General features: G+C 34.1%; 2 non-coding genes across 2 annotated transcripts; one reads left to right on the top strand and one right to left on the bottom strand.

Annotated features, from left to right (window-relative positions):
• Positions 1-503: 503 nt before the first annotated feature.
• On the bottom strand, positions 504-607 carry LOC121477640. The gene has a single exon (XR_005984310.1). It is a non-coding gene; the product is annotated as a U6 spliceosomal RNA (small nuclear RNA).
• Positions 608-12269: 11662 nt separating this feature from the next.
• On the top strand, positions 12270-12374 carry LOC121477644. The gene has a single exon (XR_005984314.1). It is a non-coding gene; the product is annotated as a U6 spliceosomal RNA (small nuclear RNA).
• The last annotated feature ends 518 nt before the right edge of the window (positions 12375-12892 follow it).

Below are 12892 nucleotides of genomic sequence, written 5' to 3'. Positions count from 1 at the left end.
TTTTCTTCCTGCAGCAAAAATGACATCACATAAAGACAGAAATAAAAAATATTTTTAAAAAATCAAAATTATGGATTACAACTTAATTTTTTCTATCAGCACATAAATTCAGAATAAGCACATGCAATATCTCACACAGGAAGAACATTAACTATGTCTTCTTCTTTTATAGTGTGTGATTTCTAGAATTAGTTTTCCATGAGATTTTAGAGACTGAGTAAAAATCGCAAACAGTAATGAAAACAACCTCTTAAAAATCATATTTTAAAAATTTTTAAAAGCCTCATTAAGATATTTTTTCACATACAAAAACTGTATATATTTAAGGTGTACAACATAGTGTTATATGTATGCATTATAAATCACTACAATTTAGCTAATTAACATACCCATCATTTCTATATAGTTACCATTGTGTGCAAGCATGTGTGGTGGAAGATTAATTTAGGTTCTATCCTTAGCAAATTTCAAGTACACAATGCATTATTGTTAACTACTGCCACAAAAATATTCAATGCTTCAGGAATTTGTGTGTCAACATTGAGCAGGGGTCATGCTAATCTCTGAACTGTGTCAATTTTAGTATACGTGCTGCCAAAGTGAGCACAAAAAATCTTATTTTTAAATAATTTTTAAATAAGATTTTTAGTCTGCATAATCTGATTAAGATAATTTATGCTTATCACCATTTTAGCTTGTTTCACTGATTATAATCATTTTGAATATCATAATAGCCTCCACATTTTTTAATTCTAAAATGCATCATCTCTTTTAGATGGCATTTCTTTTCCTAAGTCCTTGTTTTGCTGATAGTGAATTGCAAGTACCATCTCACACAAAAGAAAGGAAATCAAAAAATAAGGATATGGATGTGCCCTTGGGAGGCACCAATGAAAATCTTGGTTGTTTAAAACTCCCATTTCTTCAACTCTACCAAGAAATCTGGGAAGAAAAATATATAATATTAGCCCTTAGCATGCTTCTTATTCCCTTTATCTATCTATTCCTCTCTTGAGCTCTTGCTGTCTTTCTCTGTCCACCCATCCATCCATCCACCTAACTGAGCATCTGATTAAAAAGTGATACTTTTTAAATCTCCCCTAACCTACCTATTTGTTCTCCTCTGGTCATTCTCAAAACTTCTGTATGAGCCGATACACATAACATAATTTTCTAAGTTAAATTCTCCATAACCTTCTAAGTTAAAATTGTGGAGAATGATAATCAGAAAATAAAAGTTTATCTTCCCTGCATTATTTCTCTCTGAGCAAAATGATGCAATGTATGGAGGAAGAATAGAAATACTTGAGTTCTAAAGGGAAATGAAAATTATGAGAGCAGCATTGATACATATATAAATCATTCCAATTTTTCTTCTAAGTGTACAAGTGGACCCTCTATTGTAGACAGGAGCAGAGTGCTATAAACAGAGAAGTCCTCTGCCCTTGAGCTACCCCAAGCTATCTACGTAAGCACTAGAGAGGATTAATTTAAGTAAATAAAGATTTTATTAATTCACCTTCAGCTAGTTTAACATTGAAAGCATAGATGTTTGCTTCTTCCCAACCTAGGGAGTGATCTGGCTTCCCATCTCTCACTGGGAACACCCTCCCCTCCCCTCTGTAGTCGTCTTCAGTGCAGTAAATTATCTCTTTACTATTCTCTTTCTTTATCCACCGCTTCGAAATTAAGTGTTGACCATGTGACTTACTTTAGTCAATTTAAGGAAAAGTGACATGTGTCTCCTCCAGTAGAAACTTTGAGAGCTAGGTGTATAGTTTGCCATATACTCTTTCCCATGTCAGGAGACCAATAATTTTCCAGAGAGTGAGGAAGACAGGAAGCAGCATGCCTGGATGGATGGAGTATGAGCAACACTTAAACCTTTGTTATTTTAATACGCTAAAATAGTTTAGCAACTTAATGCAGAAGGGGTCAGATTTCAAGAGAGGATGAGAAATAGGGAACACTGTGTGTGCAAGGGCCTACTGACTTCCCTTTACACAAGAGGTAACTCTTGTTAGTTTTATGTATGGGAGGAGGGGGGAATTGGCTGAGCTTACTGATTCTATATCCTTATGAAATTCCTCTAGTATTCCATCCAGGATGAACATCTCTCCCTACACAAATAATCTAAGTTTATGGTTATTGAAACCTCTGGCAAACATATCCCAAGGCGACCCAAATGATTCTTACTTCTGTGTTCACACTTTTATGTAATCTCCTGTTGAGTGGACAAGGGACTTAAAACCATATTCTAGGGATCCCTGGGTGGCGCAGTGGTTTGGCGCCTGCCTTTGGCCCAGGGCGCCATCCTGGAGACCCGGGATCGAATCCCACGTCGGGCTCCCGGTGCATGGAGCCTGCTTCTCCCTCTGCCTGTGTCTCTGCCTCTCTCTCTCTATCTCTCTGTGACTATCATAAATAAATAAAAAATTAAAAAAAAAAAACCATATTCTAAGAACAGTATGTGGCAAAGGAGAGAAGATATCATTCTATTAATATTAGTTTATATGCTATAGGACTCCATTTTAGCAAACTGGTGCTAGATACTTTCCTTGGAGGGTTGAAGTAAGCAGTCAAATTGAAGAAGTCATGTGATAAGGAACTGTGGGCTGCCTCTAGAACCTGAAGGTTGACTCCAGCTGACAGCCAAGAAGGGGCTGAAGCTTTCAGTCCTATTAATTGCAACTGAATAGATTTTGCCAAAAACTTAAGTGAGCTTAGAAGTAGATTCTTCTCCAGTCAAGTCTCCAGACATCAATGCAATCTGATTGGCCCCATGATGGGAGCCTTGTGAGACTCTTAGTGGAGGCTACAGTGAACTGTGCCTGGGCTCTTAATCCATGAGAAATATGGGATAGATAAATCTATACTGCTACAAACTATTTCGTTTGTGGTAGTCATAGGCACACACAAACTAATACAGGATCATTCTTGAGTCTATGAGATATTGTGTCTATGGCTTATCTCATTTGTCCATTTCTGTTGCTTCCTTACCATGAAAGTTTAAATTCTTTTCTCAAGTTGTTATAATACACTACAGTTGGAACCGCAGATGGTTGGCCATGGATAAAAGAGGACATTCTAGTTGGTCTATGGCTTGCTTTCCTCCAAAATGCCTACAATTAAAACATTCGCAATGAGGATCTTAAAAATTAACCAAGATGCTTCCGATTAATATGAATTTCATGTGCAAAAGTATCCGTGTTTCTTTTGTTAGATTAATATGAATTCTTTTCTTTTTTACCTAGTCTAAAGTTATAAAGAACGATAAATAGGAGGTGAGTGAGAGATGAGTTACTGTAATGACAATGAGTATATGGGTAAACCCAGGTAATTGAGGATCCCAAGGGAATGAAATAAGGTATAAACATAATATCTTATTTTTTATAGAGCTATAACGAGTATAGAAAATATGGGTAGCAATTACACTGATTATGCCAGGGGAAAGGACTTCTCTACATTTAAAATCACTGGGCGGGGACTATTATAAGGAATGGTGCATTAGGTAACTTCAGGAGAGAGGTCAATTCACAGTTCAACAAATAATTATTTCATTACTGGCTACCAGGCACTATGAGTTTCTTGTCCTTGGTGGTAACCAAAGCAGAAGTAGAAATATGTTAGGGAACATGCAAGGTTCTGTCCCACACCTTGCTTCTGTATTTTCTTAAGGATAAAATAAAATCTCTTTATATGTTTATACATGTGCTAATATTGACTAACAATCCATACAATTAATTCCAACCAGTGGTTCTCATCCCTGGCTGAATATTAGAATCTCCTAGGGAGCTTTTGAAAACTGCCATTCCAGAATGCCATCCAGACCAATTCAATCAGAATCTCTGGGATTGCGTCGTCAGCAGTGATACTTTTTAAATCTCCCCAGAGGGTGATAATGTGCAGCCAGGGTTGAGAAATTCTGCTTTAAACTATTGATAGAGACTGCTATACAGGGGTTTACTTTGTATTTATAGATTTTGCCAATATGTTTTCACATTGTTTATTAATTACCCTGCATACATGTACTTCCTGATGAAAACTTAGGTCTACGCATTTCAAAAATTCAGACCTTAATTTGAAACCAGTAATAAATCCTGATTTAAGCATTTGGGCATCAGATTTATTTTTGCCATTTCTAACATTGTTTTCATTTTTTTACAAACTTACCTTATTATAAATCTAACTTTTCTTGGATATGAGGCAACTTTGCACCATCAAATCTAATTATTATAAATTAAGGCAGTTAATGTGCATCAGGACCTATGTTATTTTATCTCACCATCATTCCTCAATACCACAAAACAGGTGTAAAAGCAGATATATCTAATAAGATAGTTTTCCATCATTCTACAATGTATTAGGCTCTCATGTAATATCCTTTATATAATATTTTTACATATAACTATTTTGTTTACTGTTAGAAAGTCAATATTGTATATCATGTTTGATTTCAACATTTCTGCCAGAATCTTTAATCCATGGCCTAAACTGCTGACCAACAATTTCAACTGCCTGCTGTTAGGCAATGATATCAAAATATTAAAATTATCAACCAACTTACCTCTATCAAATTAAAATCTTTTGCTTATTTTCAACTCAGAGAAATACTTTCTACTATTTTTTCTTCTTGGTTTGCCTATGCTGTCTGCTGTCCTTATGGAATCTTTTACCACACAGATATCATAGCTTCCCAATTTTGCTTTATATTTTTTATTTTATTATTTCTCTTAGCATTTATTTTTTGACTTTTGTAAAAAGATTTTATACATTTTGAAAAGATGTGTTTGACAGTTGGAGATGTATTTTTCTCAGCAATCTATCAATTCCCTTTTCAAACTCACTAACCCAATCTTGTGTCTCTCTTTTTAAAGGCATGGTGCTCTCAGGAAAAAAAAAAAAAAAAGATTAATCTCCAAGTATTCTGGTTTGATTTATACATAGAGGAGATTTTTCTTATAATTTGATAATTGTCTATGGAATCAATATCATCCAGATTAGAATCTTGTTAACGTTGCTATTCATTATACTTTTTAAAAGCTTTTCCTCTACTAACCAATTCATTGAGATTTGTTCTACAATTTTTTCATTGTGCTGTTTCCTTCAAAAGCTTTGTGAGTCTGCTTAATATGCGTAGATTTTTTTTTTCATATTTATGGTTTGGGGCAGGGAATCAGAGTAGTTAGATAAATGGAATATATGTTGACACCCAAATGAAATCATTGTATGCTGCTAGTAAACAGAACTCCCCATTAGAGGAGCATGTAACTAACAGTAATGTATGGGTGGTGGGGATGTGAGATTGAAGAGTCAGGATATATGGGTCGCGTGATTTAGGATTGTCAGAATGCCTAAATTTCCAGGTCATCATATAACCAGGGTACTTTTCTCTTTCTAGATTCCAGGTATCTGTTTTAGCAGCTCCCTATCTCAGCCCACTTCATTATTCAGAGGGAATATAGCCAGGCTAATCATTTCTCCATTTTCATTCCTCCCCTCATTGTAAGTGAAGGTGCAGAGGAAGACTACTTTGCTCCTAGTTCTTTAGTCATATGCTTGGAAATTAGCTCCAGTGTTTCAGAGAAGAGTAACCAGTCACCTACTAAGCATATATAGAAGAGAAAAAAGGCTGGGTCCACCAGAACCAGCTCTTCTAAAGACAGTATTTTAATTAGTTTAATTAGTCTCATTAATATCCCAGCATTTCCCTTTGCTCATTTGTATTTGTTGTTTCTGGGCCTGGAATTGTTCTATTTTCTTCTGAGATCCAGGCCATGATATCAGACCCTGATTTCTCTATCCCTCTGAAATCAGTCCTTTCCATTTTTTGAACATACCTCAAAAAAGACCATTCTATATATGACACTTGCCATGTTATAACTGATAGGCTCTATTTAAAGTACCCTCCGTGATTTGGATGGGGCTAAGTTGTATGCCCACTCTACTTTCTTGATCCAATCTCTATCCTTCCGTGTACAAAACAATTCTTACTAGCAAAACATGTTGTATTTCTCTGTATAAGGATTATGAGATGGCTTTCAGAACCTCCATGTATATTTGGAAACTAAAAATACTAAGGAACACATTTAAGGCTGAGGTCTAGCAATATAATTTGATTAGAAGTAGCAATATTAACATACCAGAAACAATCATATTTCTAGAAATGTCTCAGATCTCAGAATGTTTGAAAAATATCAGTGAGGGGCATATAGGTGGCTCAATCAGTTGGTAAGGTGCCCAATTCTTGGTTTGAGCTCAGGTCATGATCTTGGGTGGTGGGATCAAGCCCCAAATTGGGCTCCAAGCTTAGTGCAGAGTCAGCTTGGGATTCTCTCTCTCACTCTCCCTCTGACCCTCCATCCCCATGCATGTGCACGCTTTCTCTCTGTCTCTTTCTCTCTCTAAAATAACAAATAAATAAATCTTTAAAAAATATATCATTTTGGGAAGTGTTTGGGGTGTGTTAAGAGGACTGAGACTGCCTAATTTAAAACGAATTGTCTTAAATTAGACTCAAAATATATCAAGATTTCAATCACTTAATTTAATTCAATATTGCACTTTTATTTTTATTTTTAAAATATTTTATTTATTTATTCCTGAGAGACACAGAGAGAGAGAGAGAGAGAGAGAGAGAGAGAGAGAGAGAGGCAGAGACACAGGCAGAGGGAGAAGCAGGCTCCATGCAGGGAGCCCGATGTGGGATTCGATCCTGGGACTCCAGGATCACGCCCTGGGCCAAAGGCAGGCGCTAAACCACTGAGCCACCCAGGGATCCCTCAATATTGCACTTGTAAACTACAATTTATCACTCAATATTTTTAAAAGGACATGGTTATTTCATAAAACCCATACTGCCTCTAGCAGTCCTCTTCACATTTTCCTTCCTCCATTAATGTAGACTGATAACCAGTATGGTTGTCCAAGTAGAACATTTGCAGAAAACGGTTTTGTTTCTCTTATAGACTATATCATTTTTTAAAAAAGGGTCCATTGACTCAGCTATGTCTCATTGACCCAATCCAGCAGGCAACTACTTTTGGGGTGGCCATGCCGGTCCCACTCAATATATTCAAATTTGGAAAAACAAAGGTTAGGATTAAGACCCACCACTTCAAGTCAATTCTACTTGACAAACATTTATTAAGCACTTAGTGTATATAAAACATAATAATTAATGGAATTTCTATACAGAGATTAACATTGAAGTAGATGCTTGACAGAGTGAGAATAGTTTTAAAAAATTAGGATTTAAGTTAGAAATATGTTCACATTTTAAATGTAAGGTAAGAGAAGAGGGACTATCAAAAGATAAGGAGCACAACGGACTAAGAGTTAAGATTGCCTCAAGAATCTCAAGCGGATAGCCTCAGAGTCAAATGTGATAGAAAGGCTAGCCAGAATAAAGCCTAAGAGAGAGGTTTGTGATTGATAAATCAATCTTTTTTGAGAAACATTTTAGTGAGGGCTGTTGGCAGAGGCCACATTAGATGATGAAGTGGGTTGTAAAATAGTACAGGGAATAGCCTATGGTTTTAAAGCATCAGACACAGAAGGGCAAGAAAAAGGAGAACACAGTCAAGGACTGAATTTCTTGGGTTCTTGGCAGCCGAGTAGAAGGAGTCACTAGAAGACAAGAGAGAAACTAAAGATACAAAAAGAAACCCAGGCAGGGCTGGGCAGAGTTGAGACCGGTTGTTCAAGTAACTGGGTTAAGCGTTTCTCTGAAACTGGAGAGAATAAAATAATTGAAAAATACGGTGATGTTTGAAGTGAAAAATAGAAATGTGAAAGAATTCCCATTGGACAATTTTTATTCTACTGGTGTAGGAAACCAATGTCATGGGATGAAAGTAAGGGCTTTATTTACTCCTTCGCTAAACAAATCACACTTGAGAGTTTACATAAATTCGGCACAGTGCTGACCATTGAGGATTTGCTGAAAAATGAAATGTGTATGGTTTCTGTTCCAGCAGGAAGCCAAATTAAAAGATAAGGAAACAAATGAGTAGCTAAAAAGAGATAATGTGCTTTAAAAAATACACAGTGAATATAGATAAAGACAGTTGAGAGAGGGGATCAGGCTTTATAATAAGTAAACAGAGAATTCTTTCTTAAACAGCTGAAATTTAAAATGAGACTCAAAGGATTAAACATAACTAGCCAAGTAAAAAATCGGAAGAAAGTCATTCCAGATGAGGAGACTGAAGATAACAAAAGGCTTTCCAGTAAAAAATGGTACATAGCATACAGAAAGAACTGAAATGATTTTAGATATAAGTAAGCAAGAACAATAACAAGACATACCCCCCAAAATCAAGAAATTATAAAGTTTAAAATTTGTTTGAATTCTGATTTAAATAAATAATAATAAAAATTATAATCCCATTGCAAAAATTTAATACAAAATGGATATTTGATGATATTAAGGATTTTTTGAAAGATTTTGTTTATTTATTCATGAGAGACACATTGAGAGAGAGGCAGAGACACAGGCAAAGGGAGAAGCAGGCTCCATGCAGGGAGCCTGATGTGGGGCTCGATACTGGGGCTCCAGGATCATGCCCTGAGCTGATGGCAGATGCTCAACCCCTGAACTACCCAGGCGTCCCAATATTAAGGATTTTTTTGTTAAATTTGTTTAGGCATGAAATAGTATGATGGATAAATTTTTATTAAGGTCATATATTTTACAGATATATATTCTAAAAGGAATATGAATGAAATAGTCTGATGTTGAAACACTGATACAACCCAGTAGTAACAGAGTTAGGGATGCGGTGGCAGGGCGTTGGGGTTGATGTACATGATCCAGGATTGATCAAGAGTTTATAAGTTTTGAAGGGGTTGAGTGACAGGCAAAAAAGAGTCCATTATACCAGTTCCCTTATGTGTTTGAAATTTTCCATTACGAAAAAAGGTGAAATGTACACTAAAAATTTAGGGATTGAAAACTACTGTGGTTGTAATAGAATGTTTAGATTTTTATGAATTTTATTGTGTATTTTCATATCCCAATATTATACTTAAACCTCAGATGCATAAACTTGTTTGATAATTAAATTCAAAGATAAAAGAAATGGCCACATTTGATACCTGACTTTAGTGCCTTATGGTCTCCTTCAATCATTAACCTTGTTCCCCAAATATCCTAACTTTCCTTTCTTTTTAAATTTTACATATTTCAAAGGCTTGGGAAAGGAAAATCCTCAACTTTTCTATATGTGCATATAACTTTATATTTATTATTATTTGTATATAGCATTAGATTCCATCTTTCTGTCTATCATTTATCTGTCTTTCCAATCATTCATCCAACTCGGTACTCTCTTTATCTCTCCATAATAATAAAAGAATAATTACCACCTAGAAATGATTTGGGTTGGTTGTTGCATTTCACTTCTACTAATAAAAGACAATACATCAGGGGATCCCTCTCCCTCTGCCTCTTGTCCTGCATGCATATGCATGCATTCTTTCTCTAAAATAGATAAATAAATGTCTTAAAAAATTAACTTAGGCAATTTTGAATCCCATGGGATTCTGATATTATAATAAAGTATGAATATGATTAAAACCTATTTATGGCAACAACTATCTTCAGAAAAATAACTAAATTGTCCACATCTGTGCAATTATTTCAAATGGAAGAACAAGCCACTAAGTGAATTAAATAGTTTATGGAGGACAGAAATGAGAATTCAGTAACAGATAGAAGCTTACTTTTCTGAATATACTGCTGTGTAGATATGGCACTGGAAGCTTATAAATGTTTTGCATAATTATAAAACAAAATTAAATCAAAGTAGAAAATAAACCAATCCCTAAAAACTATGAGAAAAATAGAACAAATAGACGTGAGTCGATGGCTCCATGATGTAGAGGGAATATTCAAGTAACTTTTAAGCCCAGTAATTTGATTATAAAATAAATCAAAATAAATAAACTTGGGATGAAAATAGCTGGGGTGAAAAAAACTTTAAACAGCTTTTAGTAATATTGTTAGTGGTATTCTAATGTCTTTATTCTGAAATAAACATATCAATAAATAATTACATTAATATTTAGAGACTAGAAATTTAAGTGTATGAGAAAAACTCAAAGGTAGATTAAAGGGATGAGCAAAACCCTACAGTTCTAAATTCAAATCTAAAAATCACTATAATTCATAATATACTTTCTCTTTTAAATTATACGTATTCCCTGGCTTTGTTCATTGCAAAAGGTCTATGGATGATGACCAGTTCCAAGAGCAACAATACCCTATCATCCAAATGGCAGATTCTAAATATCATTTTTCACTAAAGGAGATTATGACTGCTTGCAGAAATGTAAAATTCTAGGTCCAGAGCAGGAATTCGCTTTATTTGTTTTGCTTTGTTTTGTAATCCCTAAAACCAAAGAGTATTATCAAGTTTACTGGGGTCTTGTTAAATTCATAAATGAATTTATGAGAAAATTGAAGAGGTTGACAGGAGAATTTGAGCATGCGTTTGCCTTGTGGCTAGCATTCGTTGAAACATAAACCTCATAACTACATTCTTCATCCACAAACCTCTGTTCCCATAAGCCACATTCAGAAACCAAAAAAATTACCAATATTCTTAATTCCCAAGAGCCAAAATGTGAACTCCCCCCCACAATTATCTGTACATAAACAAAGGAGCTGATTTGATTAGTTTACTTATGTCTTTTTCTATGGAATTATTTTTACCATGTTTCAATATAAAAAGGATTTGAAATAGCTTACAAGATATATACAAGGTGGTAAAAATATAACAGAAAAATCAAGTGAAGGAAAAAAGGAAGGTAGTATTAAAATTTAAATTGCATACCATTTATAAGCAAGTTATTAAAAAGATGTGCTTAAAGGAAGACAGCAAATCTTTGGGATTTGGACTAACCGTCATGAAGTAGGATACATTCAGGTTAATCATTTTACACCCATAAGATAAAAAAAACAAGCTAATTAATGAGTAGAAACACATTTCCCACTCAAGAATCTTCATGAAATGGTTATTATGCTATGTTAGATTGAATTTTTTTTTTTAATGACAAGTCTGCAGAAATACAACTGAGACATCAAAGGGTCGTTGTTTGATACATTATGTGGAAGCAAAGTTCAGCAAATTCCAAACTCACATAACTTAAGTATCACTCTAGTCATCTTGCTAAACCCAAACAACATCTTTTAGAATCTCAGAAGAGATAGCTGTATTTTCTACCAGTTGTCATTCCTAAATAGTATTTTTCCAACACAGCCTTTGTTAAATCATAAATGTAAGTCCATTTGCTCAACAATACATCACACTACTCTTGATGACTTTTCAGGCTAGATATTAAAATATCAACAGCAAGTGGGCAATTGAATTAGTTATTTTTTACTGAACTAGTATATTATTGCTCTAGAAACACTCTCTACTATTTTAAGTAAGAAAAAAAATAAAATAAAATAATCTATGTAGCATAATCCAATCATTGTAAAAACAAACACAAACAAATAACTAAATGAGTAGGCAATTGCACGTATTTACCTTAAATTGCCCAGTAGAATATTCAGTGATATGTGAAAAGTGGGTGTCTCAAAGTAGAGAGAGGGCAGATTATACTTTTCTCTATTCCTTGATATTTTAAAAATATTTTAATAGCATGCATTTTCTTCAGATTGGCTATAAATTTTACTTATGATCATAATCATTGGACTGTAATACTGATCCACAATAAACTTATCCAGATAAAATTGAAGCTATTAATAATTATTATTATTGAAAATTTCCAGGTTTTATATATATTTAAGAATTCTTGTATGGAAATATGCACTAATTTTCCAAAACTTGCACTTAATTTGTTTCAGGACAGAAGTGATAAGTGAGTCTCATAAGAACTGAGTGTCCTCAGCCCTGGCATTTCTACCAGAATTAAACCTAAGATACAGTAAAATATTGACATAATATAAATAGTAAACATGACCACTAAATTTTCTTGTTCTAAGTAAACCTATCTGCGGCTCCTTGGGATTTTAAAGCAATTTATCTCCATATCTATTTTTTCTTTTTATTAAGAGTTTACCATTTTATTATTTTTGAAGAATATATAGCTTGTTATTAAAGTGACCATTCACAAGGGATGGATAGGATGAAATTATTTACATAATTTATATTTCTTTTCAGGAGGGGAAAATATACTAGGCCACTCCAATTTCACCATGTAACTTTTCATACTTTTAAATATTAGCTTATAATCTGGTCTTTCAAGTGTCTAAACGTGTACTTGCTTCAGCAGCACATATACCAAAATCGGAACAATGGAAGAAGATTGGCATGGCCCTTGCACAATGATGACACTCAAGTGTTTACACATAAAATATTTTAAAAGGCTAACCACAAATTTAATATATTCCTGTTTAGTACAACTTCCATGTTGTATTATGTTCTATCCATTGCTCCTTTTGCTGCTAATATTCAGTAGTGGTTCTTTGCTAAAGAGATAGTTACAAATCGTAGCCCTTCAATATGAAAGGAACAGTGCTGTACAACATATACAATGGCCAACATTTCATTGTTAAAGTATTTATACATACATGAATAAGGCCTGAAATATTTTGCTGGATGATTATTTCCAATTTGTTGAACAACACTGACAACTTTTAAAGAAACTGGTGGTTTACTTTAATTATTTTATAAATTTCTTACAGTATATATCTAGCAATATTTAAAGGGTAACTGAATATACTTGGAAATTGATACTGATTTGTGAATACCTGACTTATTCATATGAAAATGGCCTTGCCACTGTGCCCTATTTACATAGGAATTATAAAATATAGAGATAAGGCAACTTTGTACATAAATGCTCAAATAGTGTCTTGATGTGTTAACCAAAGAAAGGT

The sequence above is a fragment of the Vulpes lagopus genome, chromosome 17 (genome assembly GCF_018345385.1).
Source record: "Vulpes lagopus strain Blue_001 chromosome 17, ASM1834538v1, whole genome shotgun sequence".
In the NCBI taxonomy this organism is placed as follows: Eukaryota; Metazoa; Chordata; class Mammalia; order Carnivora; family Canidae; genus Vulpes; species Vulpes lagopus.
This window is presented reverse-complemented; position numbering and strand designations above follow the sequence as displayed.